This window comes from Mastomys coucha, unplaced genomic scaffold (assembly GCF_008632895.1).
Source record: "Mastomys coucha isolate ucsf_1 unplaced genomic scaffold, UCSF_Mcou_1 pScaffold20, whole genome shotgun sequence".
Classification (NCBI taxonomy): Eukaryota; Metazoa; Chordata; class Mammalia; order Rodentia; family Muridae; genus Mastomys; species Mastomys coucha.
Window position 1 is genome coordinate 107,088,251 of NW_022196903.1, and position 24,485 is coordinate 107,112,735.

Below are 24,485 nucleotides of genomic sequence, written 5' to 3' on the forward strand. Positions count from 1 at the left end.
AGATGCTGGGTCTTTTGTATCCCCTTTTCCTGGAAGAGGACATTCTTAGATACCTCTGTAAGGGGGAAGCTGGGATCCCACCCAAGTTCCCCATTTCAGGCTTTTGCTTTTAGATTCCTCCATGGGAAGGTGTGGGTCTGGTTGCTGGTGACCTCCAGTGACTACCATGCACAGTCATTGACAACCTATTATTCATCAAGGCCTTAGGCACAACAAACACCCTCACTGTGAAACCCTGGGAGGTGGGCCCTTCCTGTAGCCCTCTTTTTACAGATAAGAAAACCAGGGCAGAGTCAGGTGGAGTAATGAGTCAAAGCCACAGAGACTGGGGACACTGGAACCCAAAAAGCACAGCTCAGGTGAACCCAGCTTGGGGAACTCACCAAGGTGAGTATGGGAAGGGAGATAGATTTTTCCCTCTGGTCATAGGGCAGAAGTTGTCAGCTCTGTCTCCCAAGCCAGTGGGCAGATTTGTGCCTTTGACCGACCTGACCTCTGGGGGTACGGAGGAAGCTGAGACCTACTGAGCTTTGAGCTCACAAAGCAATGGAGCCAAGGAGGTCACACAGGAGCGTGTACTGCAGAGCTGGGGATGGACCACCTTGTCACTGCACAGCCACTTCCCAGCCACTCACCTTGCCTTGTGACATTTATGTGCTTGGTCTCTGCCTGGTCTCCTCGTCTCCTGTCTACCCACCCACCCCCTGCGCCCTTTGCTCTAACACGCCTCTTACCCTCTGACTCTCTGCTCCCCAAACACATCCCTCCCACCCCCTATCCCCCACCCCCTCCTGGAGAACTCCTACTCATCCTTCAAGAGTCCTCTCCAGCAGCCCCTCCTGCAAGAGCACTCCCTGGATGTCACCTCTCCATTGTCTTCCCATGTGCATGTGTTTATCATCCTAATGTACTCCTAGGGACAGCAACCTGGGTCTCATTTGCCCATGGCATTCCTGGCAATGGACACAAAGCCTCAACAGATATTGATTGAATTAGTGAGTGCGAGTTTGTTGAGTAAAAACGCAATCCCTGGAACAGGTCTGACTGGTGTTTGCCTTTCTTGGTGGTTCTGGAAATGTTCTTTGGACTGGGGTTTCTAGTGTAGGAAACCTGCCAGTGAATGGGGTTCCCTCTGCGTGCCGAGTCTGGAAAGGATAGAAGGAAACCCCCAAGAGCTCTCAAGTGCCCCTGTCTAGAGATGCCTTAATGGGGAAGCTTGAGCTCTTGTCCCTAAAAGTCCCATCAGCCACAGATCACAAAGTCATTTCTTATCACTAAATAAAAGGCTCTGTGCTGGGGTCTCTGGTTACTCAAGTGAAGTCCACCAGACTTCAGTCCTCTGGAAGGGCTGGCTTCCTGAAGGTAGAGAGTGGGGAGGTGGGAGAGATGGGGGTGATGAGCCCTAGGGTGGCAGGAGAAGGAGGAAGAGGACTGGTCATGTGTCAGGCTCCTCCCTGTGGGATTTTGACACACTAGTTGTCATCACTGTGGCAGGAGCATTTGGTATTATCAACCTAGAGGCGAGGAACAAGTGCAGAGAGGGTGTGTGGCTTGCCCAGAGGCACACAGCTGTGTGTCACACAGTGTGGCAGATTGGAATACAGCCTTCCTTGTCTGGGATCTCTCTGCTCTCCCCAACTATGGAGGGTGTGGGACCTGGAAGGGACTGGGGTTACCTGAGGTAAAGAGATAACAGGCCAGATGGCTGGAACTGGCTGCCGAGTGTTGGGGACCCATGGGTAAGAAATTAGGGTGGAGGGGTGTCTGTGTCAAATGGTGGTTGCATGGTGACCTGTCTCTGGTGCTTTCCTGAGTCCTAACATGCATGCTTCCACACATACTCTGCAAACATACTTATGTATGCATGTGCACACACACATGCACACGTGTGCGCACCCACACAGCAACAGCAGCCCCGGTGTATGGAGTACTGCTTCATTTTACTGATGGAAAAGCAGGGTGGAGTCGGAGGAGGGGCAAGGCCCAGGATTCTATAGATGGAACCAGAACCAGAAATGAAGCCCTTCTGGCTCCCATCCTATAGCTGGGTGGCTCACTCTTGCCCACATTTCTGGGGCTGTCCCCAGGGGGGTAGCCCTCCCTTACTCTTCAGACCTGTGGACTTTCAGGGGCCCCTTTGTCTTTCAGTTCTCCATGGTACCCTTGGATGATCAGGGAGCCCAATGGGCACTAAGAGCACAGGGCTAGAGCTGACCTGGCCCAGAGCTTTCGGAGGACTGACTGTGTGGCTCTGGACAAGCCCTCTACCTCTCTGGTCTCAGCTTTCTTTCCAAATGACAAGTAGAGTTCCATAGAGCTCCTACTTCTCCATTTGCTAACAGACTCAGTATCCACCATATCTACTTCCCAGCTGCTGGGAATTCCTCAGGTGTGGAGAGCACAGGAAGCCAGAGAGCACCAAGGTCCACTCACAGGAGAGTGAGACAGGACACAGCTTGTTGACACAGCATCTGACCTTTGGGGGAGAGCAGAAGGACTCAGAGGCTTCCCCACTATGACTAAGCAGGATCTGGAAGCTGAGGAGGAGGCTGGGTGTTCCAGGCAACAGGAGCAGGCTGTGCAAAGGTCCTGTGGCTGGAAAGCGCCATGCAACTCTGAGGCATGGGAAAGCAAGGCTGAAGGATTGGAGGGCAGAGCAATGGTATGTGGCAGCCTTGTGACCACTCTCCAGATGCCCATCTGTATCCTGAGAATGGATATCAGAGAAAGGCTCAGAAGGAAAATGAGGCTGGGGTCTGTGCTGCTGTGGATAACCTACCATTTCCTCAGTAACCACCTCGTGTCCAGTGGCCAACCCTACTAACTTCTCAGTGAGCCAAAGGGGCCTGTGGACGACAACAGAAACACTAATGGCCATGCCCAGAGTATGGAGGCGGGGAGATTATAGGAAATATGGATATGTGGGAATTGAGTTGTGAGTAGGACTCTCCAGTCTGGGCGAAATGTCCTCCAACAGGGTTTGGACTGGCTCCCACAATCTCCCTGTTGACACCAGCCTTGGGGAAGCCAAGGCAGTTGCTTAGTGTGACTGAGAGATGACCTGATTGGTATCATCACTTCACCCAGATTCCCCTAAGACCTTCTTACACGAGAATGCATTGAAAGGCTCTCTGGGTGTGAGGGACACTCCATTATACAGATGGTCAGATAGAGGCTCACGGAGGTCAGAGTTCAGCCCAGCATAGTTGGGATGTGGGTTGAGTGAGAAATTCCATGCTTCTCTCTCTGCTGCAGGTCTAGGGCAGGTCTGGCTCCTGTTAGACTCTCTGCAAGTGGCCTTGGGGAGCAGGGAGGAAGAGAGGCAGGAGGAGGGCCAGAGCTGGGTCTCCTGAACTGGCTGCCCACAAGAGCTGAGCTGGGTGATACCGATGGAGCCTTCCTGGTTTCTTTAAGCTGTCTCTACCAGGTCTCATGTGCCCTCCCCAGAGGAATTCCTGGGAGAGGTGTCGAGCTGGTTCACATGGACGCACTGTGAACCCCCCACTTGACCTGGGAGTCTGAGGCCAAGCAGGGGCTGCTTCCCTCGAGCTGTGCACCAAAGGATGGGGGTGTAGGGTCTACTCCACGAGGAAACCCAAGCATCCTGTGAAGCCACCTTGCTTGGAGCTCATCTTTACTAGCCATTACTCTCCAAGATCTGCACCAGTGAGGTAAGGCTGTTTGAGTGTGGGCCACTGTCACCATCAGTCCACAGCAGGCAGCCCAGGAGGCAGGAAAGGACACTGGGCTAACCATCAGGAGGCACGAGTGAGCCATGTGTATACATATAGTATATAATAGGTACTCAGAAAAATCCAGCTCATGTCTTCATCTCCACTCTGCCAAAGTGATATCTTCGATTCATGTGGCAGCTGGTCTTTGATTTCAAACCAAATGAGATAAAATCCGAAGTTAACACTGGTTTTGTGCTTCAGCATTAAGTACCTACTGTATACCTAATGGTATGGGCACTTGTCTTCTGGAAGTAGGGCTTATTAATGACTTGGTAATAAAGAAGGAAAGGAAGGAGTCTGGAATTCCAGTGGAGGTGCTGAGGGTGCCCCTGTCCTGGAGTAGACTGAATTTCTCTCTTCCCTCTCTGGTGGCACCTCAAACACCCTAGAGCCTGCCTAGAGCTGGAAACGATCTCTTCCATGATTTGACAAGCACACTCAGCTACTGTCCCACAGAAGAACCCACATGTCAGCCCCCAAGGAGCATCTAGCCCCAACCCAATTCCAAGAACGGTTCTGACCGAAGGCCAAACAGATCTAATCTAGAGAATTGGTACTGGTGTGTGCAGAGCTCAGCTCAAATCTGAACTCCTCCATGCATTGACTGTGTGGCCCTGGGCAAGACCCTCTACCTTTCTGAGCCCCATTTTCTTATCAGTTGTGCCCCAGGAACATCCCTCTTAGAGTCTATCCTGGGAGTGAATTGAGACTAGGTCTAGAATATTGTCCCTGTTAGAGGTGGCATGCACAGCCTTCTTTGAGAAATTTCCCATCACACCACTTCTCTGGGACACACAGTCCTGTATGACGGGACTTGGAGGCAGTCTTTCTCTGTCACTCCTTGCCTGCTCTGCTGAAAATAGCAATTGACAAAGGGCATGCCTACTCTGCCTACGTGAGGTGGCTACAGAGGACAAGATTGCATCGTCTTCCATGAAGCCAAACCCACCTGCTTCATATGCCCCAGAACCTTAGCTTTCCTCACCCTGGATGTGACCACGGTCATAGAGGAGTTGAGGGAGGCTAGAGAGAAGCCTGACCTGCACCCCTGGGCCTTACACTATGAATGTCCCTTGGACCCTGATGATGACAGTGGTGCTGATGAAGCTGACACTCAGCGGCGCAATGTGCAGAGTGCAGAGCATCACCAGCTGCTCAGAATGTATCAGGCAGAGCAAACACACGGAGTCCTCAAGACCAGCAGGGGAAAAAAGGTTGCTGCCCATTTTATAGACAGGGATGCTGAGCCACCTGGCTCCAGAGGAAAGACAACGTGTCTTCTCCTCATAGCCTATTTTTGGCTCTAAGTAGGGCCCACGGGGCGGGACACAGAGGCTCCAAGCCTTGCTTTGTGATGTGGTAGTTGAGTGGGGGTTGAGGGGAAGGTCACTATTATGGCTGGGCTGTGGCTAGGTGATAGAGTGCTGGCAAAATGCCCAGGATCCCAGGTTATATCCCCAGCTTTCTTTTGCTGATTGGCAGCATCAAAAACCAAGACCAAATCCACCGACTAAACAAAGCCCCGCAGCGGCTGATGATGTCATGGGCTGCACACACTGGAAGAGGGGAAGGCACGACCAGCAGCAGGTATGGAAGAAGAAAGGTATGTGGAGCTGGGGTGGCACTCACAGAAGGCACCTAGAGAGGGTACCACTCCACAGCAGAACTCCCAAATTCCAGCAGTGAGTTCTTTACAGCCTACAGGTGACTAGTCTCCTAACAACTTATACCTTCCAGTCCTTGGTTTCCATTTAGCACAGCGGTTCTCAACCTTCCTAAGGCTGCACCCCTTTAGTATACTTTCTCATGTTGTGGTGACTGACCCCCAACAATAACATTATTTTTGCTGTTACTTTATAACTATAATTTTGCTACTGTTACAAGTTGTAATGAAAATATCTGGGATTTCCCAATGATCTTAGGCAACCCATGTGAAGGAGTCATGACCCACAGGTTGAGAACCATTGACTTAGGTAGTAGGGGCTTATGGGGATCCCTTAGGACTTGCCCTTGGAGGGGATGTGCCCCTCCCCACTTTCTTTGGTTGACTGGGCAGTTAAGTGAAGGTTTTATTTAGCTACCACAGGTTCTCACTGAGATATGCCATCTCACCACAGGCCAAAAGCAAGTGGCCACTTCATCACAGGTTGAAACCTCCAAAACCACGAGCCCCAAACTTGGTTGCTTTGGAAGGTGATTGCATGAAGCATTTTGTTATAGTGACTTAAATCTGACTAACACAGTGTATGACTTACCATTTGTCTTTGAAACAATTCCCTTATCAAAACTAAGTGTGGCTGGCCTTCTGTATCCTTGGATCCCCATACCTCAGGTTCCACCAAAGGTGATTGGGAATATTTACATGACAGATGGATGTCTTAGGTGTTAGAAGTCATAATAGAATCTATCTGAAGTATGTGGGGAGGGTGTGTGTAGGTTCCTATCACTTGCCACATTTTCCACTGTGGCTTCAGCAGCCTTGGGGGTGTGGGGGATCCCAGAGCCCACCCCTCTCAGATCCCCGGGGATGACTATCTCTATTGTAAGCCTTGCTTGCCTAGCATGTTACAGTAAGCATACTAATGGAAAACCATGCTATCAGTCCCTTGGGAAACTTGACTGAGCTCCTGACTGGAGGATGGGCTTCCTGGAACTGATTTAGGGTGTGGAGAGAGTTTTCAGAGGATAGAAGGGACAGTAGGGTCTCCCAAGAGCTGCCTGTGTAGGGGGTGGGGGAAGTAGACTCTGGGCATGAGGGCAGTATAGGGTCACCCTGGCACAGTCTCCCTCCCTAGCTTCAGGTCTTGGCTACCTCTGCACCCAGGGATAGCAGTTCTCTATAAGGCTTTTCTAACTAAGCGTGTCCTGACCTCAATGACTAACACACATTCTTGGCCTAGTTAGAAAGCCCCTCGCCTCTCATATTTATAGCACCTCCCCATACCACTTATGCCTCAGAGGGAGGCCCAGCCCTGCTTAGGAACCTGCCCCTTTCAGACAGGGTCTTGCTGTATAGCCCAGGACGACCCTGAATCCATGCCCCTCCTGCTGTCTTCCAAGTGCTGGGATCACAGGTGCAGCACCATCACACCCAGCCAAGGACCTCTTCCCACTATGTCTCCCTGCCCTGAGCCACTCTTTTCTGAAGGTGTTGTTAGAACCTCCTCTTCAGGGATAAGAGCAGGGATGTCACAGGGGTGACATGGACAAGCGACACCCTCCTCAAATTGCAAAGGTTGAGGTTTCAGATCACCGAGTGTGCACTAAGAACTTGGCCCAGGTAAGTTCATCTGTTTCTTGGAATGACCCCACTAGGCAAAGGAGAAAACTGAAGCACAGAAGGGTTGAAGTAGCTTGCTGGAGGTCACACAGCACCTAACTCCAGAACTGATGGATTCTGTGGATCCTGGGCTAAACTTGGTGCATAGAGTGGATCCTCATGCAAGTGGACTTCCCTTATTCGTTTCTTGGCTTCAGGATCTCTTACCATCTCTAATAGAGTGGCAGGGATGGGAATAGATGGGAATAGGTGGCTACTCACAGACCCAGCCTGCTGGGCGCATTAGCTCTCATTTTTAGATGTGGTTCCTGGAGGAGGAGCTGCTTGTTTGTGTAAACAATGATGTTCTTGTATCACTATCCTCAAAGAGGAGGGTCTAACTTCTCGGGCTTAGACCCCTCAAGGAGGTTCCTGATACCTGGGGGCAGAGCAGGGTGTGAGTCACAGCTGAGGCACATAGGACAGGCACCTTTACAAAAGGAACATAGAGGCCTAGGAAAGGGCATTATGTAGTCTCTGTAGATAAGTGACAGTGGATGGGGCCGTGATGGGGGCGGGGCAGGGACTTAGTCCCTTGTTCCATTTAACCATCGTCAGCCTCTGCTTGCCCTCATGCCAAATATTTCTTTTCTTTCTTTCTTTCTTTTTTTAAAACTTCTTTTAGCTTTATTTATTTCATGTGAACAAATGTTTGCCCGAATCTATGCCCTGTATGCATGCAAGTGTCTGTGGAGGCCAGAAGAGGGTGTCGGATCCCCTGAAAAATCTAGTTACAGTGTGGTGCTGCTATCATGAGTGCTGGGAACTGAACTTGTGTTCTCTGGAAGATGCAAGTCTTTCAGTCAGTGCTCTTAGCTACAGAGCCATCTCTCCACAACTCCCCAACCCCATGTGGTTTGAAGACTTTGAGTCACCTGTGCCTTGATCACTTCCAGTTCCAAAGGACAGCAAGAGGGACACCACCCTACTATTGCCTGGGGTTTTGCTCTGTGTAGCTCTGTGCCAGGCATGGTACAGTCATTTGTTCATTCAACAACCACGTGCTTGTCACCTGCTCCATGACAGCCATCAGCAGCCTCTTTAACAGTTCGAGTCCTGGCCTGGAGCATTCTGCTTGAGCATAAAAGGGCTGGTACTAAATGCGGGGTCTATAAATGTGGGGGCATCCTCCCTAGAACTTGTCACCCACTGACTCCCCTTGCACATATTCCCTGACTACACATATCCAGCCACAGGCCCATGTCTGGGGCTCATATCTACATGGTGTCCAAGAGCAGTTTGAACACTGTCTTGCCTTTCTGTTCATTTTAAGCCCCAGAAGCTAAATCCTAACCTCTGCCTCTGAGAAAGCTATAGGCCAGCCACTTTTGGCATCCCAGAATGAAGAAGGGAGGTGTCAGGCTGCGGGCTGTGTCCTTAGTCAGGAAATTGATGGGCGACCCTGATTTAATTAGCTTTTCCTTGCGATGATTTGGAGAAGGCTGTAATTAGCTTGGGGGCCCAGAGGGAGGCCTGGGTGGTGGAGCCAGGGAGGAGCAGGTGGCAAAGGAGGGTGTGGGCTGGATTCAAGAATGCACCCTGTTATTCCAGGTAAGGCAGGTCAAAGAACCTTGCTACTTATGGGAAGCAAGTCCCCTGCAGTTGGACCTGGCTGGGGAGGCTGTGGTCTCTTGACTGGCCTTCGTGGGGGTTTGGTAGGGGTCATATTGGATCAAGTTTATGTCTATGGCCTCCCCAGGACACACAGTACAGTGGTCTGGAGGCAGCATTTAGCCTATGCTGTGGCAGATAAACCTTTGGAGGCCCTTGTAGATGGCTTAAGACATCCCTTGTGACACCAAGCTAATAAAAAGGGGGACCCTGATTCTAGTTGGGAGGAGGAGTCTCCCAGGACAGGCTCTGTACTGCATCGGGCTGGTGGACATTAGCCAGACACTGTCTGAGGGTTTGCCCAAGACTAGCCAGTGTGAGACTACAAGGCAGAGCCCAGGTGGGCGGAGCTGTAGTTTGAAGATGGCTTTTTCCTCTTCTTGAGGGGTGCTGGTTCGATCACACGATGTGGCAAGTGGAAGCTAACGGGAAGTGTATGGTCACAGGAGTAGGGCCCCAAAGTAAACTTCGGGCACTGTGTCACCTGGAGTGCCAGCTCTAGGAAAACCAGCTGTGGTGCCACATCAGCCTTCGCTCCTGCATCTTTGGGATCCTCACTGTGTGTCAGAGATTGCTTGTCATGCTGTGCCCCTCCCAACAGCTACTTGGGAAGCAGTGCTGTTCTGCCCATTGATAGAAGAGGAAAGTGAAGGCCAGAGAGGAGGGGCCACGCCCAAGACATGGGCATGTCTAGCTGGATTTGAACCCGGGAGCTGTGGTAACAGACCCCCTGTTCTTGCACACTTCTCTGGGGGTGAAACATACGGAGGACTAGGCGATGGACAGAGCAGGAAATGAGGGGGTTTAACTCAGCTCAGTGGATGGAGGCTGTGTGGGCACCGTGAGCTAGATTCAGAAGCTTTGCCTGCCCTCAACCACGTATAAACATACGTGGCATGGATTTTCTGTGACCTCCCTGACCAGTTCTGTCTTCCCGGATTCCTCAGCTAAGCTGCTCCCCAGGGTTCCTAAGTAGGTTTCTACCTTTCGCCTGCCTGCATCCAGGTCTATAGGCCAAGCCTGGGACCTGGACATGTTCTCACACATGCTTGCATACCCGGGGAGCCATTTCTGAACTGCTTATCCCTCTCATCATAACAACCACAGAGAGGTTATGCAGTTGGCTCAGGGTCACACAGCTAGGACATAAAAGACATGAAATTTATCCTATATCTCTTAAATCTCCAGCCCGAGGTCCTCTCTGATACCTTGCCACCCCATGACTGTCATGTCTACAAATGTCCCTTTTGTCTCATGGCCATTGTACTGTAAGGCCCTTCCTTTGTGGTTGCCCCTGCTAAAGCCAGCACTGCACTTCCTGGCTTCAAGGAGGAGATTATTGTGGAAACTGTCCAAGAAAGAGATACGGACGACTTTAGCTCTGCAGCTTTTGCTTGAAAAACAGTGAGGCCCAAACAGAAGTGAACCTGAGAAGGTCTCAACCCAACACTGCCCGCTGGTCAACTCACAGCTCAACAGCACAAGATAGCAGCCTTCCACAGAGAGGGCGACGTCAGAGTCACATCTCAGGTAACCTTGGATGGACCCAATCCTTTCTAGACCCTCCGCCTCTTAAGGAGGCTGCTACTGTCTTTCCAGGCTTGCTCCGAGTGTGAGGACGATATGGAAAGGTCTAGAGCAGGACCTGACACATGAGAGGTGTTCCCCAGATGGAAGATCAACCCAAGCTTTCACAGTGAGGGTTGCAAATAGGCAAGAAGGGAGGGGGTAGAAAGGGCAACGTGGAGATTCTCAAAGGGGCTGGTGCAATGGCAGGGCTGGTGACCACACGAGGTGAGTTCCATCGTTTTCATCCCTGTCTGTGTTGGGTTCTATTATCCTCATCCCAAGGCAAGAGCTATTTATTTCAGCACCCATTTCACAGGTGGGAAAATGGAAGTGCCAGCACGTTAAATGGGAACCAAGTGGCAAGTTTTCAATGAAAGGAAAAAGCAACTGGAGGGCTGCCGAGGACCTACCCATCAATTAACTGCCCCACCCCACCCCAACTTCTGCCTCCTCTTCCTTTGTCTCCTCAGCCACACTTAACAGTTCCTCCTTGTCAGGCTACCTTGGCCAGCATTGACTGTGGCATATGGTAATATCTGGTTGCAGGGCTGGGGCACTGAAATCTCTGATAGGATTGTGGAAGGGGTAGATGTCCCTCATTTTCATCCAGCACCCCATATCTGTTACACCTGTCACTGGGTGAAGTGACATCGAACTTAGAACTCTGAGCCAAGGGGGAAATCCCACTGTCCCTCTCCTTCTTGACTGGGTAGTATGGTCATGGGGAAGCTTGGATGACCTAGGATGGGCAGAGGGGATGAAGACATTTCCCACGGGCTCCACTGAGCTGTCACACACAGCGAGGTGCAGACATTTCTTTCCGAGCTGAGCCTCAGTTTCCCTTTTTCTCTCTGCCACAGCACAAAATGAAAGAAAGCAACTTGGCAGAGCCAGGCTGGAGTAGAAACCACAAATGGCCCATTTGCAAGAGAAGCTTAAAATACATTTGTTTGTTTTGCTTGGAGCTTAAAATAAAATTGAATTAAATGCCAATGTTGAAAAATTGGAGGACCGTGCCTAGGAATTCAGAGCGCTGGCTTCTCCCAGGATGCAGAGGCTGTCCATCCTGGGAGCTGGCTGGAGGGAGGAGGAGGCCACAGGGACAGACAGATGGCTGCTCTCCTGGGTCCCCTCCAGCCTTCCTTCAGGCAGAGCATCTACCTGGACATGGGATGTGGAGAGACGACACTGCCTGGACCTGTTTCTTCTGATTGTGGGCACCCCTTCCCATTTGCACAACAAACATTCACCCCAACAAGGGCTTATTCTAGAAGCAGCAAGTGGAACACTAGGCACTATACACCTATCGACCCTCCATGGGGTTCCCGGACCCTTGTGAAGTGAGTACCCTGGGTACCACAAAAGGTTCATGTGGTACTGAGGCACAGATAGGCCAACTCACTTCTTGTGGTCACATGATCAGCAAGTGAGAGGATTGGGATGTGGATACCAGTAGTCTGTCTGTCTCAAATGTATGTCACTCCAAAAAACAGTGGTCCCCTTTTCTGGGGCAGGCACTCCCAAGGCTCTGCCCAAGGGAGTGGTTTTACCTCTCCATGGCATGCAATCAGCACCCTCCCCTTCTCAGCTGTATTAGTTGTCTCTATCACACACCCATCGAGTCTCACTGTCGTTTTAGCAATGGAAGGTATGTGTACCGCCCCCTTCCCTATCTGAAGGCAAGGAAACTGAGGTACAAAGAGGTTTGAAGTGACTTGTTCTTGTAGCATGGCCAGAGTTAGCAGAGCAGTAGAGCCAGGGTATGGTCCTGGATCCCTAGCTTTTGTGCCTGAGCTCTTGGTAGCCTGGAGTGCCTGGGTGCCCTCAGCCAGCCAGCTGGCCATTCCCCCTCACCCACCCATCCAGCACTCAAGTATATCCCTGACTGGCCATTCTGCAGTGGACATGGTGACATAGAGACACCTCTAGTGGCTCCTGGCTGCAACTACATGAAACTCAGCTGGAGTGGAAGATGACATACACCTCCAGAACATGACTTGTGGGTCTGGGGCCAGGGAGAGAATTGGTTTCCAAGTCACTGCCCTGGGGAGCCCAGGAGGCTGAGGCAGAGGGAAGCTGCTGGGCTTGGCCGTTTGTTTCATGATCATGGGGAACATCTGTGGATCAGGAGACCCCTGCCCCATTCTTCCCTCAGCGAACACAGCAAGGGCCAGCCTTCTGACCTGAAGTCCTGAGCAAACACGCCCTCTGCCTGTGGCTCAGTTTCCCTCTCTGTGGAAAAGAGGAGCTACATCAGCAGAAGATGCAAACTGGCAGCCCTAATGCCTCATTCAAACTTAGGCATATTTATTCCTTGGAAGGATATATTTATATTTAAATTGTGTGTGTGTGTGTGTGTGTTTTGGGGGTGGGTGCCTAGGTGGGGGTTGTGCATATGAGTTATGCCTGTAGAGGCCCGGAGAGGGCGTTGGATTCTCTGGAGCTAGAGTTAGACGACAATGTGAGCTGTCATGTGGGCTCTGGAAACCTAACCTTGGTCCTCTGGAAGAGCAGCAAAGGGCTCTTAACCACTGAGCCATCTCACCGGCCCCTGTAGGGCATGTTTCTACATACAGCTTTGTTGTTGATGATGTTGTTGTAGAACCATGTTAAATTTGCCCAAAAGCCATGAAGATGACATGGAGGTGACGCCCCCACCTCCACTTTCCACAATAGCAAGGCAAACATCTCACAAGGAAACAGCATCCATTTGCTAATACCCACAAGACTCCTCACTCCTAAATCGCTTTCTTCTACCTGCTAATGCCCAGCTCTGGACAGCTCCTGGGCCCTCCACTGCCCTATATTTAGTCTCTTCAGCTTCTTAGGCTCCTCATGGCTGTGGCAGTTGCATAGAAAAATTTAAAAATTAAATTAAGATATGTCAGAGGGAAAGTGCTAGCTACCAGGAATAGGCTGGCTCCCATGCTGGTTTCACAGTCAGTAACCAAGCTCTGGTTGAAGGTTAGCGTGTTTATTCACTGAACACCTATATTCAGGTCACACCTCTGAAGAGTCCAATGACTGCATGATCTCCACTTTGCCAGCATCCTCCCCCAAATCCCTATTGCCTCCACACAGCTCCAGCATCATCCCATATCACTAGTTTGGCACCCATAATCTCCCTGCTGCAAACAGACAGGCCTCCATTGGTTTACTCATCTGCAAAATGGGCATCATAGTGCCTTCTACCAGATCAGCTGAGGCTGGAGTGAACTGAGATATGCACAGAAGGTCCTTAGCAGGGTGCTGAGAGTGTTCAAGCCTGGGGACCACCCTCTTGTTGCTGGTGGTATGGAAAGGAATGTTCCCTCTCCTTAAAGCAAACCCAGCCTTTTCTGCCTGCTCTGTGTGCCTGCCCCTGTGTACTAGGGGAAGCCAGTGTGGAAGAGACAGAGACAAGCTTGCTAAGGTAGGTCCTACCTGTCTATGAAGCAGAACTACAGATCCCTAAGGAAGATCCCAGATCTGGTACTAAACTCAGAGTGTGTTGGTAGAATCTGGGGGCTCCAGCTGTCCTTTGAGATACCAGGTGCTCTGTGGTACTCAGAAAACCTACTCCCCCCATCTACACCCATTTCTCAGGAACTTTGGCTGGGAGCTCTTGGGGAAAGGGTTGCAGAGTTCTTGGGTGTCATGGATACCATGGAGATTGGGGCAAAACCCCAACCTAGGCTCTGCAGGTCCAGCCTCTAGGGGGAATGCCATCTTTCTCCAGACTGTCAGATAAATTACATTTGCCCAGAAACAAGGAGGTCATGAGGGATATGGTCCCAAGGGTTCACTGAACTTCTTGCAAGGGTTACACCAAGTGTTTTAGCAGGACAGTCACCTCAAACAGGTAAGCAGAGAGGTGACAAGATCGGCAAGGGCTAAGAGGTAGTAAGAGAAACAGGGCCCGAGGCAGGGCTGTGTCCTATCTGCTCTCTGGGTTATGATCCTGGGCAAGCCCTTGCCTATCTTGTAGCCTCCCTTTCCCAATGACAATTACAAGGGCCAACAGTGACAAGAGGGATAGTGGTGGGGTGGCAAAAGTAGCTGATATACTGGGAGCAGAACCAGCCCTTCATGCACACGGCCCACCAGCGCTTATAAGCACCCATGCGACAGTCCCATCCCAGTGCCCATTGTACATGTGAGGCAGATAGATTGATAGCTGGGCACTAACCGAGACATGCTAGCTAGAAGATTCAAACTCCACAGTGACTGATTTGGGGTGAGAGACTATACCCTAGGACTCTTCTGCAGCCACCCACGAAGGCACAGAAAGCCTTACAGGCATCAGAACAGCTTCCACTGTGGACTCACTGCTCCTGTGGCTGAAGCCACGTGTGCAGTGGGCACACCTGCTGGCGTACACCAGTGTGCAGGGGACACAGCTGTAGTATCATTCGAGTCTCACAGTGGTCACATCACTTATATGACTTACGGCACTTATTACTTCCCTCTCTCCAGTTTACAGGGCAGAAAGCAGAGGCACAGAGACCTGAAAGAAGTGTGGCTTGAGGGTGTCAGCATGGGAGGCAGCCTGGCTCTCTGCCCATACTCACATACTTTAGCAGCCTTCTGGAGGGCTATCTGTGGAAAGTCAGAGACTTTTGGGTCCCTTCTTAGCATCCACTGAGCTCACCCATCCCTCCAGAAGTTGGCCCTCTGGTTCAAGGCGCCAACTTCCCAGGTGTCTCCCCTAACACTGGGCATTTCCTCCTGGCCTACTGCCTTCCCCAGAGACCTAGGCTCCCTGATGTACTGGCAGTCCCATAAACCCAGCCTCGCATACCTGATCCGGAGATGATGGGGGAATCCTGCTTGGGGTACCTTCTGAAGTTCCAGGCACCCTCAACACAAATTCCCACTCTGGTCTCAGTGTCAGTGCCAGCAATCCAGTTGTCTGTAGCCCTTGGCTATACCCGCTGAGGAAGCCCCTGGCAAGTGAAGCAGGCAGTGCCCCTGGTACCTAGCTGCTTCTCTTTCTGGTCTAGGGACTGGCAAGAGGGGGAAGCCAGGCTGGCAAGGGGCGGGGAGCATGGCTGTGCACCAGAGATTAGGGACTGGCTTCTTCCATTCCCTGACAAAACAGAGGACTCTGCCAAAAGCAGTGTGGGTAATGGACATGGCTCGGCTTCCTCCACAGCCCCCTGATCCTATCAGCAGCAGCCTGGCTAAAGGCCAGCTACCTGGAAGTTCCTCTCTTCTGAGGACAGCCTGTACAACTGTCTGGTGAAGGGCTGCATTGGGAACTGGAGGGAGGCTGGCCAGGAGGGCTACAGCAGCCCTGCCCGAGGAGGCTTCTGACGGATGGCCACGTGACTGTGAGAGGCTAGTGGAGGCCAGCCCATGAGCAGGCCTGGGTCAAGAAGCCAGAACATGCCTCCTCCAGGAAGCCTCTCTGGGCTTAGGGAGAAAAAGGTAATGGAGTTTGGCAGCCATCCATCTCTTGGCCTGCACACTCCTTTCTTGTTCCCTGAGAACACACCCGGCCACTCTGGTTTATCAAGAACAAAAAGAAAACACTCATTGTTCCCCTGGGAGTGTCTTGTCCAACTTTCCAGCATGCATCCCGAGGAATCAGCCCCTTTCCAGGTGGGTGAGTTCCCAGGTGTCCGTCACCTTCTGCTCTGCATGAATGCTGTTTAAAGAGATTTACGTATCAGGAACTCACCCCTGGTGATTCTATTTCTCATTTTTCCCTCTACTTCTTAACCCTTAGTTAAGATTATGGGACCATATGAACCCTTTCTGGATGAAGGCTGCCCGGCTAGAGATTGTGAGCGGTGGCGCCCCCAGTGGTAATTTGAGGCTCTGCAGGAGTGTGTGTGTGTGTGTGTGTGTGTGTGTGTGCATGAGCATGACCTGTTCTTGTGGGACTATCATGTAATTTAATTCACCCAACAGCCCTTTAATTTTCTAAAATTACATTTCTTATTATTTATTTATTTAGGTGTGTGGCACATATGGAGGTCAGAGGGCAACTTACAGAAGTGAATTCTCTCCTTGTACAATGTGGGTCCCATGCTGTCCTACTTTGTTTTCCATTGCTGTGATAAATACCATGACTGAAAGCAACTTGGGAGGGAAAGTGTGTATATGAGCTTACATCTTACAGTCCATTACGAACGGGGGTCAGGGCATGAATTCAAGGAGACAACCAGAGGCCAAGGAGGAGTGCTGCTTACTGGCTCGTTCTTTGTGGTTTGCCCAACTTGCTTTCTTATACAACCTGTCCAAGGGGTGGCACCATCCACAGTGGGATGGGCCCTCCCACACCAACCATTAATCAAGAAAATGCCTCCACAGACTTTCATACAGGTCAGCCTGATGGGGCATTTTCTCAATGGAGATTCCTTCTTCCAAGACAGTCTCAGCTGTGTCAAGTCAAGTTGACAAAAACTAGCCAGCACAGAGGGATTGAACATTGACTTCGGGCTTAGCAGCAATCACCTTTACCTGCTGAGCCATTTCACTAGCCCTCAACATCCTCTTTGTGCTTGCTTTCCTCAGCAAGCACCAAGCACCTGCTGTAGCTTAGGAACTGTGGTTACAGAGACAAGCAAGACCTGGGCCTTGTACTCAGAGAGGTTAGACTCGTTCTGGATCACACAGCCAGGAGAAAGCAGACCAGACATTCTAAGTCAGACCTCTTTGAGGCTAACACCCAGACCCCCTCAGCCACTCTATGCCTCCTTGGGGATTCACAGCCCACTGGAAGGGTGCTTGCTGCCAGGTCTGAGCATCTAAGTTCAATCCCTGTATGATGGTTAGTTTTAGTTGACTTGACAAGCTGGGGGCATCTGGGAAGAAGGGATCTCATTTGAGAAGATGCCCCATTAGATTGACTTGTAGACAAGTCCCTACATGAAACATTGTTTGGGCTGTGAGGTGGAGTGATGGATTTTCAGGTGATCTGGGATATGTTTCCAGGGACAAGGGCAGGTGGAATCCAAGCAAGGCTGCCCATCCTCTAGTGACCCCATGGTGCAGACAATCAGGAGTCATGAAAGCCAGAGAGAGGTGACTTAACCAGGACCGTGCCTGAACCGTGAACCACCCCTGCCCTCGGAAAGAAGTCTTTGCCCTGGCAGTTGACCTGGAAGACGTTAAGAGATGGCTAGTGACTTGGGATGCTGCTAGCCCTGGGTGAGGCTGTGGAGGAGCCCCGGTTCCTTCTCACAAATAGACCTGCGAGCTTGATGACTCTCCACCAGCAGAGAAATGCCAAGCCCACTATGGGTTCTCCTACTGATGCTGAGCAGTGCTGGGGAATGGGGGTGGGGTGGGGGGCTGGGGTTGTGGGATGGGGAGCCAGGAGCCCCAGAATGGCAGTGTGCAGCTGTGATGGTTAATATTGCATATGCCTGTGAGGGAGCTTTGAGACCAGGTTACTTGGGGTGGGAAGACCCACCCTAAGCTCGAGGTGGCACCATTGCATGGGTTCAGGCCCCGGACTGAATGGAAAGAGTAAGTGAGCTGAGCATCAGTGTTCATTGCATGCTGCTGCTTGGCTATGCATGCAACAGGACCAACTGCCCTACACCACAGCTGCTATGATTTCCCCACCATGATGTACTATGGAATTATGAGCCCAAATAACCCCCTTCTCCCGTAAGTCTCTCTTTTCAGCCCAAAGCCAGTGCTGTTGTCTCTGGAAGGTCCCTGTGCACAAGCTATCTGCTCAGCACTCAGCTGCTCGGGGGGTAGAGGATGCTGGGCCCAGGCTGCAGAGGGGGTAAAGTGAGGCCCCGAAAGGGCTCCACAGCCAGTATTTGTGCCACCCCACCTCTCTCTAGAGCCCCCAGGCCCCACTAAAGATACATGAAGGGAAGGAACCCCAGGGACCTCTTTCCAGCATGTCCTCAGGTTGGATGCCTCGCCAGGCTGCTTGCGTGATGTCAGGGGCCAGAGTTAGGGGCAAGGCCTGATGTATGGTAGGCTGGTGCAGCCATGGTGAGGAAGCAGCACTTGGCTGGGAAAGCCATAGGAACTATTTTGTCTGTACATCAACCCGTGATCTCATGGATGGTCCATCTATATATCAGTCAACCAGAGAAGGGAGGCCAGTGGCCCGGGGCCACCTAGCAGAGCCAGATTTTGAGCTTCACATTTGTGTGTTCTTTACTACCTGGCATGCACCTTCTACTTCCTTGTGCTTTCTTATGTTCACCTCTTCCTGGCTCAGGATACCGGGGAGATGGTGGTAAGGCAAGAGTAGGCTCAAGGCTGGGTCTCACCTATGGACAAGAATTCCAGAGGAAGTGGGTTCTGTGTGCAGGTGGTGAACCTTTCCTCCCACTGTGACTGTCTTGAAGTCACAGAGCCCAAGAACCAATGGCATAAGGAGCTGGGGCTGGAGGTGCTGTGTGAGGCACAGGGGTCTGTATGCCTCACCCCTATCTAGAGGCTATGGACATCTCCTCGCAAGCCAGAAGTGGCCATAACCAAGCTCAAGCAGCACAGCCTTGCTGCAGCCTCTTTGGATGGTAAATAGAGACACTGGACGCCCTGGAGGCTGACCCCAGGAGTCAGGCACTGCTGGCTGAACCCATCTATATTATCTTCCTTGTTAGCAGGGAGGAAACAAAGGACTAGAGAGAGGTGAATGCCTATAGGGTGTTGGGCCCTGCTTGGGCTCTTCATAGACACCCCTCACTTGGGAGATAGGGACCAGGTCTATCCTGCCACTGAGAAACTGCGGCTGGAGGCATGCCAGGATTCACTAGGACTATTGGACTTGGATCGGAACTCAGAACCCTGGACTGCTTCTATCTTGGCCTGATGCACCCAGACCAGTTCAATAGGGTCAGTGATTCCTAGTGCTGGCAACAGATGGGAATACAGACAGCCAGCCTTCAGCTGGATCACAGGGAGGGTACTGGAATTAAGATAGGGATAACTTATTTCACCTCCCCAGACCCTTGAGAGGCCAGGAGAGGGAGAACAGTAGGGAATTAAAAAGAACACAGGGGTCTACACCCCTCCCCCCATTCCATCTCAACTGGGCAATGTCTCGGGGTCTCTGTGTAACTCCCATGTCTTATGGGCATTCTCAGTGTATACGGATGCCAAGGGCAGGCTGAGTCCTCAGGGATTCTAGACTCCCTCACTCCATGAAGAAACACTGCTGGAAGGACCCTAGTAGCATGGGATTCCCACCCACATTCCTGCCTGTGACTGCCCCACAGATGGAGCCCCTGGCTTTGTCATGCTATCCTGGTGTCTAGAGGCCAGTTGTGCTGAAAAAGAATAGCCTCAAATCTTTCTACTATTCATGGGAGAGCTTGACCAGAGGGCCCAGATAGACCCCATGAGGCCAGGAGTCGGTAGGACAGCCTTTTGGGATCTAAAGGGGCAGCAATTTTGAGAGGAACATTGTCGTCTTAGAACATGATGTAATGTTCTTTGAATCATTAAGATTCCCAAAGTCGTAAGTAAATTCATGGCCACTGGAGATCAACTACACATAGTCACAAAGCATTTAGTGAGTGAATTGTGTCTGATCTAACATGCATGTTGGAGCCCTAATCCTTAGGCTCTGTGGGTGCGGCTTCACTTGGGAATATGGTCTTCACGGAGTTAATGGAGTGGATGTGAGACCATAAGGTGGGCCTGTCCTGATGTGACTTAGCTTTTTCATAAGATGGGATCTTTGGACACAGAGACAGGTGTGCAGTGAGAAGAAGAGGATATGACAGGGATGGGAGACAGCCAGCAAGCTATGGGGAGCTAGGAGGGAGGCCCAGAATGAACCGGCCCCATGGCCTTTGGAGGGAGTAAGCCATGGATGCCTTTGTCTCATGCTTTTGATCCCCTGGAAGTGGAATAATGAATTTGGTGACTTTAAACCAGTTTGAGTCAGTTTGTAGTTGTGTCACAGAGACTCTAGAAAACCAGCCACAGACAGCAAACTGAACAAGCAAGAGACTGACTCAGCCCTATAGGGAAGGGTCCTGCTAAATCAAGGCCACTGGTGAACCAGAACTACCAAGCAGGTACCAAGCTGGGTAGGTACCTCATGATTTTTCTCCTACTTTGTTCCCAGTACCCTTGGAAGGTAGGCCTCTTACTCTCATTTGAAAGAAAATGCTACCACGACAAGGAAATGACAATAAGCTGCCCAGGACAGTGCCAGCAGGACCCATACTTGGTTGGGGGGGAAGTGTGTGTTGGTCATACAGGGACATCTCAGCAATATGGCACAGCATGGTATGGCTCCCAGCATCCACACATTGATCCCAGGTTCTGAGAGGTGTTGCCACAACCCCTGGGCTCTGTCTGCCCCCTGTGATTTGGACTATTAGGCAGCGTAGCCACGGAGAGGTTCCTGAGGAAACCTGGACTGTGGGAACTACTCAAGTTCCCTCTATGGATACAGTTAGCATCTTCCGGTGCTTCCACGGCCTCGCTCAGACAAGTCTTCATGCAAAGCTACTCCTTACAGGCCACAGCCCAGCACCAGACTCACCTGGCATTATAGCAGTGCCCTTAGCTGTGGATTCCACACCCACCGGTTTAAACCAGGCTTGAAAGCATTATATTGTTTTATAAGATGGTCACGGCAGAGACAGGTAGACTTATGTGTGTTTGAGGCCACCCTGGTCTACATAGTGAGTTCTAGGCTAGCCAGGACTACAACTACATACTGAGACTCTGTCTCCAAAAAGAAAATCAGTCATCAATCAATCAATCAGTAAATAAGTAAGTATATTTACTGTAAGTATTAGTGTGTGGGGGGCATGCATGTGCCACAGCCTGAGTGTGTGGAGGTTGAAGTACAACTGAGTGGAGTCAGTCCTTTCTACCATGTGGATTCCAGGGACTGAACCAAGGTCACCGGGGTTGCACCACAAGCATTTTGCCTGCTGAGCCATCTCGCTGGCCCCAGCTTTTTTCTTTTTTAATTGGACTGCTACTAAACAGATACAGGCTTCCCCCTTGTTATTCCCTGAACTACACAATGGCTATCACATGGTGCCAATGCTGCATTAGGCTTTGGAAGTCAGAGGGAAATGGCTTAAGTATGTGGGAAGATGCAGCCGGGCTGTGAGCCAATGCTGCGCCATGTTATGTTAGCGACTGGGGCATCCGCTGGTCCCTCGAGGATACTGAGGAGCAATGTATTGTTGATAGCTTAAAGAGAACTGAGTTGTTTCTGTTTGATTTTTGACACGAGGTAGTCCAGGCTGGCCTCCTGAGTATCAGGATTACAGCTGTGGACCTCCACACCTGGCTAATACTCTTCATGGTCGTCATTTTATGTTTGAGTCATCACACACATCCTTGGTTTCTGCTCCTACTTTTCTGCTAATTTTGGGTGTATTGCATTTGAAGAATCGTTCCCTATGATCAGTTTAATAAGATGTTTGGATGTGGAAGATCTGTCAGTTAAATGTTTTCATTTGGAAAGAGACATCTGTGGTTTCTACCACGATTGGCTGTGGTGGTTCAGGTGATGTGACTACACAGGTATGGATGGCTCAGCTCTCTCTCTGTCTCTGTCTCTCTCTGTCTCTCTGTCTCTGTCTCTGTCTCCCTCTCTCTCTTTCTCTCTGCCTGTCTCTGTCTCATAAATATGGTGATGAAAGGGTTTATTTCAGCGTACACCTCACACTCCCTGGTGGGAGCATTTTCTCAGTTAAGATTCCCTTTTCCAAAATGATTCTAGCCTGGGTCATGTTGGTGTAACAGTTAGCTAGCTTAGTGACATTTAGGTGCTATTAGTGGCATTGTGTAACTATGGTTCCTACTAGCTATCATAATCAGCTGCCACAGTGAAATTAGGGTCACTTTGAATGGCCCCTTAAGGTAGAGTCACCTTAGAGAAATGAATTTCTGAGACTGGATGGCTGAGAAGGGGCTATGTAGCCCTTTCTATGCACTCCTAGATTCTTGCCTCGCCCTGGGATCCTGGACCTAGAGCTGACATGGTTCCTTCCCAGCTACTATGGTATTCCTTATCTCCCACCACGTTCTAGACCTCACAGCTCCACTACTGCACAGGACTCCTTCTAAGAGGAGCTCTGCCTGGCCATCCACAGGCCTCTCTGTCCACGAGGCCTGCCTTGGGCCTGCATGCTCTTGCCTAGCTATCTTGCCGTTCCTACTGTCGCCCTGCTCCCAGCCCCACATGATCCTAGGAGCCTTCACATCTACCCCATTGCTCTCCTGGGCCCCAGGCCTGCATTACTGTCACTTCCAACACTGAGATTTTTTCTCAGATATGCACTCCTTTCCTGACGACTTGCCACCTCTCAGCTTATTACCCCATTCTGCTTCCTTCAAAAAGCTTATTGCATTTGGAAGCCACCCTTTGCATGTGGTTTGTTTGCTGTCTGCTGTAGAGCCAGCACTAAGAGGATGGGGATCACGTTTGATCCATTCTTGAAGGTAGCCAGGATGTAGGAGCAAATACAGAAAATGCTCAACAGAATGGACAAATGAGTGAACAGGTGGCAGAGCCAGGGCTTTGAATATCCCTGATGCAAGAGAAGATAACAGGCTGAAGAAAGTCTGCCATGTGGTTCCCAACTACAAGCATGGGAAGCCTTGTGACACACTGGGGGCCCTGTCACCTCCTCCTACTGTAGATGGCCCATTAGCAGCCATTAACCTCATTCCTACTTGTGCCTTCCTAAAAATGCTGGGTTGGGATGCTTATGTATCTGTTCTGACTTATCACTCGCCTGGTGTTTAAGAGATGGCATTAAACAAATATGTGAGCAATTATAGAATATATTTGGAAATGATATGGTTAGTCCCTAAGTGCTTGGACAAGAAACCAAATTTCATGAGAGTGATGCCAGGGACAGGAGAGAGGGTACAAGTGAAGCCCGCTCTGATGTAAACTCAGATGTGGTGACTGTGCTTGGCAGAGGATGCATTCTTGGAGTAGAAGTTGTGTCTTAAGCTGGAAGATGAGCAGCATCGTCAGCTTTGGCGGCACAGGGCAAAACCCCAAAGTTTATACATTACACAGTGAAGCCAAAACAGGGGTCCAATGGAAGGCCTGAAGAGTACAGAAGAGGCATGGTCTCTACCAGGGGACCCTCAAAGACCTTCCATCCATGCTGGCTTTGCCTGGGAGTGTCCTGATCCCGAAAGCAGGTTGTTTCTCCAATGAGCATAGATCAGGCACATGGTATGACCATTCAATATGGACTGAGCACCTGGTGTGTCCCAGCCACTCTGCCCGGCACTTTATTTACATGAACACCTTTGCCCGACTGTCACAAGATGTCCCCATTGTCCCCACATTACAAATGAAGGAAACAAGACCCAGAGAGGTGGCCTCAGTTAACGAACTAATGATCCAAACTCGGACCTGAGTCTAGGCCCCACAGATGCCATTGCCAGGACAGACGGCACTGTCTCCTCGAAACTCTCAGCACATGTCGTAGCAAGCCAGCTTGAGCTCCACCTCTGAGGCTTCAGGTCAGGCCAGCTGGTAGAAAAGGAGCCAGGAGCAGCTGTCTGTCCTCCCAAGGCAGAGGCCATGTTGGATGTACATGGATCACCAACAGCAGGAAAGTCAAGAACAGACCCAGGACTGAGACCAGGTCAGTCAGGTGATAGATACGAAGCTGATTTGCACTCTCTACTGCACCCCAATCCAATGCCGGAGAGATTCTGGAAATTTCCAAAACCCACCAAGTGCTAAATAACTGATACTTGTGTCCCCAGCAGGGTGGCAGAGGAAGGTGGCGGCTCTCAAACACACTTCATCCCTGCTCAGTGGACCCTCCACCAGCACCCTCTACCTATGCAGGTACACACACACAGATGCACACATAGCATCTTTCTTCTCACACTCTACTCCCCTCCACAAAGACATCAGTTTTCAACTCACCCCTCCACATCTTCTGGTTACATCAGAGGCATCAGGAGCTGCACAATGGAGCCCATGTCTTGCTGTCTCTAGGGACTGTGTGACCAAGTTCAGCTCTGGAAAGGGGGAGAAAAGGTCATGGTTAGAACTGTTGGGTGGGGACGGAAGTGGATTCTTGAGAGCAGGAGGCCATCTCTCCTTAAGGCTGCCTTGTGGGCCTCTCCCCTCTCAGGTTCTAGGCTCATCTCAGGGAAGCAAGTGCACTAGTCGGCAGTAATTGAGGGACATTACCCCATCTGTGGCTGGCATGGGCTGTGAGAGGGTGTGATGGAATGGTCATGGTGTGTCCTCTGGGGAGGAGAGGAGAGGAGAGGAAAGAAGAAGAGAGGAGAGGAGAGGAGAGGAGAGGAGAGGAGAGGAGAGGAGAAGGGAG

At 50.9% G+C, this 24,485-nt stretch overlaps 1 protein-coding gene and 1 long non-coding RNA gene across 4 annotated transcripts in view; one reads left to right on the forward strand and one right to left on the reverse strand.

The window, feature by feature from the left end:
• Positions 1-24,485, reverse strand: part of Atp2b2 (ATPase plasma membrane Ca2+ transporting 2) — a 310,888-nt gene that overhangs the window by 161,039 nt on the left and 125,364 nt on the right. For all 3 annotated transcript variants that reach the window (XM_031382958.1, XM_031382950.1, XM_031382951.1), the window contains one exon: positions 24,074-24,168. The gene's annotated coding sequence lies outside the window, so the exon portion shown is untranslated. The remainder of the gene's footprint in view (positions 1-24,073; positions 24,169-24,485) is intronic.
• LOC116099415 lies at positions 10,508-11,226 on the forward strand. The gene is made up of 2 exons (XR_004122244.1): positions 10,508-10,762; positions 11,094-11,226. It is a non-coding gene; the product is annotated as an uncharacterized LOC116099415 (long non-coding RNA).